This window comes from Engystomops pustulosus, chromosome 9, assembly GCF_040894005.1.
Source record: "Engystomops pustulosus chromosome 9, aEngPut4.maternal, whole genome shotgun sequence".
In the NCBI taxonomy this organism is placed as follows: Eukaryota; Metazoa; Chordata; class Amphibia; order Anura; family Leptodactylidae; genus Engystomops; species Engystomops pustulosus.
In genome coordinates, this window is record NC_092419.1 from 5,216,813 (window position 1) to 5,225,052 (window position 8,240).

The window sequence follows — 8,240 nt, forward strand, 5'->3', positions numbered from 1 at the left end:
GTGACATCCTGAAGATAATGGGGCTCATTTACTTACCCGGCCCAGTCGCGATCCCGCGGTGCGTTCTCCGACATTGATTCGGGTTCTGCCGAGATTCACTGGTCCGTGCGCCCGATATCCACTAGGTGTCGCTGCTGCGCTGAAGTCCGGAGTTTACCTTCTTCGTCCCAGTGCATGTGAATGCTTGATCTTGCGACACAATTTTTAAAAAAAATTCATTGGGTTTTCCGAATCTGTCTGTTTTTTTTCCGACGGCCACGCCCCCTGATGCGCCACAATCCAATCGAGTGCGCCAAAGTCCCGGGGCAATTCGGCACAAATCAGAAATATTCGTGAAACCCGACGAAAATGTGCAACTCGGACCCTTTAGTAAATGAGCCCCGTTGTGTTACTATGGCAGCACATGGAGCTCCATAATCATCGCTTCTACTACCTGAATAATCTACGGATTTTAAGGATCACGTATTTTCAGTATTAATCGTACAGAAAAAAATAAATCCCATTATTATTTAAGAGACAATTAATACGAAATGTAAGAATGTGATGTTTGGGGACCGTAATGGGCACGGTCTCGGCCCCATGTCGCACAGATATCAGGTGATCCGAACTGGCGAGTTCCTTGTCGGAGTCGGACAGTTGGGAAAACCCTTTTTTTTGAGGTGAGACTTTTTATCTTTTGGATTTGTATATTACCATTATATAGATCCGCTATACACTGTAAATACTTGAATTCTTAAAGGCAATGTACCACGGGGGATGCAGTATTGTACACTAAGCCCACGTACATGCTGGTGTGTGTCCCCTGAAACAGGATCTGTTTTGCCTTTATCTTATAATGGCCTTGCCTTGGAGAAAATTGTCATTTGTTAAATTATTATGAGCCTCAGGGGCTCCTGTCTACATCACAGAAGCCCCTTCTGGCTCTATTGACTGCAAATTATGACATCACCAACTCCCTGGCTGGGGAGGCTGCCAAACAGAGACCTAAATAATTAGCCAGTAGGGGGCTTCTGTGACATAGACAGGAGCCCCTGAGGCTCATTTGCATGTTTTTAAAAGACCATTTTCTCCAAAACGAGATCATTAGAAGAGAAAGGAAGAACGTATCCTGTTTCAGGAGACACACGCTAGAGTGTAAGTGTGATTCCAAGAAGTGTATTTCCTCTAATATATTTTAGGGCCAATCCTGGTGCACATGTGTATGATACCTCTTTACTGCAATTCGGCACAACCCCTCCCCTATGCTATGAATACTACAGCAGTTACTTGGGAGGGATGGGTTGTGCAGCAGTACATGGAAGAGATCTCTTATGCCAATGCACAAGAGTGCGAAGTCCAGCTACACTCCTGGAATATAAAACTATTTTTCACAGTTTCGCTGCTACTACCGACACACAGAATGCTAGGTCTACACAGATCTCCAGAGCTGCTACTTACCACTGTCTGCAGCTTTATTCGGTCATAGCTGCTGACAGATTCCCTTTAAGTGGTTGTGTCTACAAATGTTATGATATGAAAACCAGAGGAAGATTCATTTCAAGTTTGTTGCATGAGATCATATTAACTAAATTTGAGTTGAAAGAATTCACTGACAAAAAGTTCAGAAATTCTAGAAGAAATGCTAAAACTGTAAAAGCCCTTCCGGCTCTTAGGGTGCAGCCATAGGGGTCAGTGTATGAGTGTCACCCTGGTGACCCATGAGAAGACACTGGGATATAATAGAGATGTGATAGATGGGGATCATGTTGGATACTTGTAGCCAGAATCCTCTCACCTACAAATATTTATGCAAATGTGATCAGAATGTCATGTGGTTGTACAAGGAAACAAATCTCAGTCTTTATAGCCAGATATGACATAGGAAAGCACCGGGGAGCTGCCCCTGACCCCTGGCCCCTGACCCAGCCCTTCTTACCATGGGGGCCACTATCCCTCCAAATAAAACTCGTTTTTCCACTTTGCTTTGTTTGCACAATATTAGGAACCACATTCAGCAGATGTCAAGAAAGTCCGGATAATTTCCCTGTTGTGTTTAGACAAAAATAAAGCGCCCCCCCCCCCCCCATTTATGGTAATAATTACATTTGGTGGTTGGAGTCTGATCCGCGCATCTGGACGATTATACACAAAGAGCAGACAAATAAATACAGAAAGTGAGAACATGGGCCAGAGAGGACAGGAATATTCAGGAGAAAGTAGAACTTCCTCTCGCTCCCCCCGTCACTGGATGGACCGGTCCCTGGAACTCTGCTGTATCCATCAAACTTCTTCTACCCTTGTGTATACATTTGGTGCAGACCTGAATATATCCTCTTTTTTACTTCAATATTTATTGTTATTTATATGATTACAAAAAAATTCCTAATGACCTTGAAGAAGGGAGCAGCACGGTGGCTCAGTGGGTAGCACTACAACCTTGCAGCACGGTGGTTCAGTGGTTAGCACTACAGCCTTGTAGTCCTGGGGACCTGGGTGCAAGTCCCATTCAGGTCAAAATCTGCAAAGAGTTTGTATGTTCTCTCCGTGATTGCGTGGGTTTCCTCTGGGTCCTCCGGTGTCCTCCCGCACTCCAAAACATACTGGTAGGTTGATTAGATTGTGAGCCTCATTGGGGACAGGGAGCGATTTGGCAAGTTCTATGCAGCGCTGCGGAATCTGTGTGCGCTATATACATAAATGAATTATTATTATAATATTAAGCTACTTCATGGCAGTGCTCCGATTCCTTGTTCCAGTCTTCAGTTTCTGAAACCGGAGGGAAGTGCCAGTGATCCAAGAGACGCTCTGCTGCCAATCCATGGGATGTCACATGGTGTGAGGAGGTCTTGGATTGAGGGAAGCAGGTTCGGGGACCCTCAGAACTTCCAGCTGGACAATACCCGATGTACTAGCACAACACGGGTATCGTGCTCATCCCCTGGATCCTGCATCGTTCCAGCGCTTCCGGTTCTGGACACACGAGCCTGGGGGAGCAAAAGACCCGCTTCAGCAACCCCAAACCCAATTCTGGTTTTAATAAATTATTAAAGGGATCATTTCCCTCTCAGCCATGTTAGTCAATCAATAGGATATATATATACATGATTGGGTAGGTACAGTCAATAATAGGATATGCTCCCAATGTCCTATCAAGACGCGGGACCCCCAAAACATAAAGCACTGAAGCCTTTGGTGTCAATCATTTACGTCTAATAAATCTTATCTGTAATGGACCCCATGAAAATAGAATCCAAAATAATTTCCAAACTAAATTTCTCTCTTTTTGCGTCCATGTTTTCAGGGGGTTGTGTAACCCATTATGCAATTAAATACCGTCCCAGAGTTGAAAGATGACCCAGACCAAGAATCAGGGGAGAAGATTCTTTTCATCTTTAACAATTAAACATTGGGGTGCACTAAACATCCTATTCTGCCTCTTTTGCATCATGGGGACCCCATTATTATGTGTCCCTGGATGATGTATTAGGGATTCCTGGAGGGATTCTGCTGGTTTAGTCTCATCCTGGTCTTGTTTATTCCATCTCTATGCAGGAGAAGTCGGAGCCGAGGGATCATGGTTTGTGTTTATGACTTCTCCAGTCTCTTCCCCGAGGCCGCGTCCGCACGGATCATGTGATGTTTGTCTCGACCAGACACAAGATGTTTGTATTTATAAAGGAATGCTTCTTGTTACTGAATAACTGCAGATTATTCGGGCCAGCGCTGGCTGTCACTGGGAAACACTGATGGAGGCCACATGTCTATCCCTGGATGAAAGACAATGGCACATTAACAATGGCCTCAGCAGCGGGGGGAACGGGATCCGGACAATAGGAACCATCCCCAAGAAGTACGAGAGGAGGAGAAGCTGCGGATCTGCAATTATTTTATTGTAGCCTTTACGAAAGCTTACGGACACTGAGGACAGACCTAGATATTGGGACACATTTACTTACCCGGTCCAGTCACGATCCAGCAGCACGTTCTCTGTCAAGGATTCGTGTCTGCCGGGATTCGTGCGCCCAATATCCAGTAGGTGTGGCTGCTGCACCAAGGTCCGCTGGAGTTCACCTGCTTCTTCCCGGTGCATGTAAGTGCATTGTCTTGCGACACAATTCGTTTTTTAAATTCTACGTTTTTTCCGAATCCGTCGTGTTGTCTGACGGCCATGTCCCCTGATTTCTGTCGTGTGAAAGTGGGCGCCGATGGGCCACAATCCGATCGAGTGCGCCAAAATCCCCGGGCAATTTGGCGCAAAATGGAGATATTTTCGGGAAACCCGACGAAAGTGCGGCACTCAGACGCTTAGTAAATGAGCCCCAATTTCCTCAAGGGTGACCTGTACCTGCAGAGCAGTAGATCAAGAAGCAGAAGAGATCTTATAAAGAGCGGTCCGCAATGCTGGAGTGGACCACCAGAGTACAAGAGGTTCTTCAGATGGGCCCGTCCTCTATCCTAATAATGGCCTTTTTTCTAGGGGTCAGGTTCCCAAATAAATTTCATCTGCTGGAACCACTGAACAATAAACACCATCAGCCCAGCTCAATGGGTTTTCCAGGATTCTGGTTAATCAGGATAATTAATCAATATCAGATCGGAAAGGGTCCCCTCTGATCAGTTTACAAGCCAGTGACTACATATTCATGGGTCACATATGGGTCTGATTGAAGAAAATGCAATACCAGGAGCAAGTACTATAAAATGTGTGGCATTGATCTGAGTAAGGAATGAGGAGACTGATTGTCCTAGTACTGCGGCCTCTTTATATTGCCGGATGGTGGGGTGTCAGAAAGCCACCGATCAAATAATGATCATCTATAGGAACTCAATAAAAGATATCCTGGAATTCTTCTTTAACTCCCCTTTAAGATGCATAAAGTTACCCATTCACATACAACTAATCCAGCCAAGATGGGGGAAGATCCTTTAGGGCAGTGGTTCTCAACCTGTGGGTCAGGACCCCAGCGGGGGTCGAACGACCAAAACCGGGGGTCGCCTAAAGCCATTGGAGCCGCAATTTTACTGTGTTTTTACTGCGAGTTGCATGGTTTGGGGTCACCACAGCATGAGGAACTGTATTGCGGGGTCACAGAAAGGTTGAGAACCACTGCTTTAGGGGATTCACTAATTGTACATTAAAGTGTTGAACACCGGACTTGGGTCCATTGGGCCCAACCAGATAAAATTATTCTGGGGCTCACCGTCTATCACCCCAAGGGATTGCATTCTACTAGTTTCCCATTTGGGTTGTCTTCTGCTGGACCTCTGAGGTTCCGGTAATGGTTTAGCGCCAGGGCCCACCAGAGGATCCTCAGGTTCATGGTGGGCCGGTCCAAACCGGGCTTGTAAGATATCCACCAGGACAATACTCAGTTTCTCATCACCAGCACCACATAAAGTAAATGAATTGAGCGGCAGTGAACAAGTGTGACCACCGTGCTGGTGGTCACACGTGTACACTGCCGCTCGGACCCTTTCATCCCTAATCCAATGTGACTGTGAGTGATCCCTGTTCTCCAGACTGGGGGGGGGGGGACTCTTATTCTGGATGTAGGGTCTATTGAACATCAAAGTCTCATCTTCTTTGTGCACATCGATAGTTGCCTTTTATTAGGAAGCTTCAGTCCTGTTCTCTGTTAATCTCATAGTTTACGGCCATTGCCAAATATGGACACCTCTGTTTCGAAGCCTTCTGTAGGATAATAAATAACCAGACATTCCCTCGAAATGATCTTTGCCACACATCTGTCTCTCTAACACAAATGGAAACTACGCCGGGACCCTAATCACTAGATTTTTAGGAGACTCGTAAATGTTATCTTATTTTCTTTGGAAATTTCCTGCCGATTTCTGAATTTGGGAGACGAAGACCAGTTTTTACTTTACTAATATTTACAGAAAATAAGTCATATAAACTTTCAGTCTTATGGCAAAAAAAACAAAAGTTTGTGGAGTGGCACTGTGGTAATCTGGATTATAATCCGGTGTGGGTACAGGCTTCAGGGGATCTGGCTCAAAATCCCCATCGATCAAGAATCCAAGACAGGGAAGCAGCGCTCCGTAGTAGATAGTAATATTTATTTCACTAGTGGAAAGGATACAACGTTTCAGCATTGAAAATGGCTACATAGAGATAGCTGAAACGTTGTATCCTTTCCACTAGTGAAATAAATATTACTATCTACTACGGAGTGCTGCTTCCCTGTCTTGGAACATTCAATCTTATGGTGAACATTATACGAGGGTCTCTACAAGTAGCTCATAGAAGATGAACTCCGAGAACCCATTTAATTGCATTTGGGGGTCATGTACAGGCTCAATTTTAGGGAAAAGTCAAAGCTCCTAGACACCAATATAAAACCTGCAGCAGGGTCCTCACCTACTTCGCTGGATCAAATCCTGTCATTTCTACTTGTCTTATTTTCCTAAAAAGTACCGTAACAGAAAATACATTTTAAGATGGCGACGGCATCCTAGAGCGCACTTAAAACTTTGAGGCTGAGGAAATTCAGGTGAGCGTGAGACAGCAGGAAAACTCTCCAATCAAGAAGATGCCTGATATGTTATGCTTTGTATGCTCCTCCTCTTCTACTTTTTTTCTGCTTTTCTATATAGACTTGTGAAACCAAATAAACTTGCGCAGTGCTGATTTGCCCAGGGCAGTAGCATGAGTGTGACTTGAATCAGTAGTTGTCTGAGTCATTCCTTACAATGTGCACACATGCTTTAACTAATTAGAAACACACAACCAACGCACGCTAAAAGAGGATATCATAAACCTACCCCTAACAGCGGCATCTATGGAAATGATATTGTCCTTGGCAGAAGAGCTCATGAACCCCCTCATGGACTCAACACATCCATTTCCTGGATACTCCCCATAGCGATGCCCCTGAGAGTAATGGGGGGCGCAGGGCAGTTCTTATTGAACATTGGGGCAGATTTACTTACCCGGTCCATTCGCGATCCAGCGGCGCGTTCTCTGCGGTGGATTCGGGTCTGCAGGCGATTCACTAAGGTAGTTCCTCCGACGTCCACCAGGTGGCGCTGCTGCGCTGAAGTCCGCAGAGGCCCGCCGGAATGCACTGAAGTCCACCGGCCTATTCCTGGTGAAGGTAAGTGCGAGTCCTGCGACACTTTTTTTTAAAAAAAATGCTACGGTTTTTCCGAATCCGTCGGGTTTTCGTTTGGCCACGCCCTCCGATTTCCGTTGCGTGCATGCCAGGGCCGATACGCCACAATCCGATCATGTGCGCCAAAATCCCGGGGCAATACAGGGAAAATCGGCGCAAATCAGAAATATTCGTGTAACACGTCGGGAAAACGCGAATCAGGCCCTTAGTAAATGACCCCTATTGTGTCACCTCACCTGGATCTGCTGATTTATAGGGTTCCCTTTTGATATTGTTCAGCCACAATACGAATATTCTGAAGGACTCAGACAAAAACGTAACATAAAACATTTTATTAACACTGAAGTATAAGCAGGGCATCCATGTTATATGACAAAGGTACCAAAAGTGTAGAAATACGCTCACGATAAGCTCCGATATTACAGGTTAATTAGTAGAAAATCTTAAGAGGTGAAAAGGGTCAAAGCTTAGAACTTCCTGGACCGTGTAAAATTGAGACTTACTGGGTCTATGGTCAGTTTATGAAATGCTCATCTTCAGACATCAGGAACCAACAGATCATGTGCATCTAAGAACCAGGCAAAATATATTTCGAGAAAAGAAATATTCACCCACCAGATATCTAATGTATATAACCAATAGTATTTGGAGCAGAAAGTGGCTGTAAAGAGAGTCTCTCACTCTGGAGGACCCAAAACCTCAAGTCATTATATGGACAACCCATTGATTAGAATGTAGAATGTGTAATGCTTCAATTGTCCACTGGGGGTGCTATAGCTGCTTTCATGTCCTCACATAGCCTATGGCTCCCCAGAGCTGGATGGTTAGTTTCCTTTCAGGGATTTTATCAAACCCGTTTTACCCCGACACATGGCATCGGCTAGTGATGTCTGAAATCTGGCAAATATTTAAGATTTAAAGACCTTTTATCTAAAAATTTCTGGATTTTTATTCATGCGTCTCAATAAAATTGTCAATCTCTGCCTTGAGCTCTTTTTATTCCATTCAGTCGTCTATAAAAATGAACCAAACTCTTAAGACCTGTAAGAAAACCTTGTGATAAATACACTGTCAAAAACACTGCAGAAAAAACTCTATAAAAATCACTTAAAAATAATAGAAGGAACA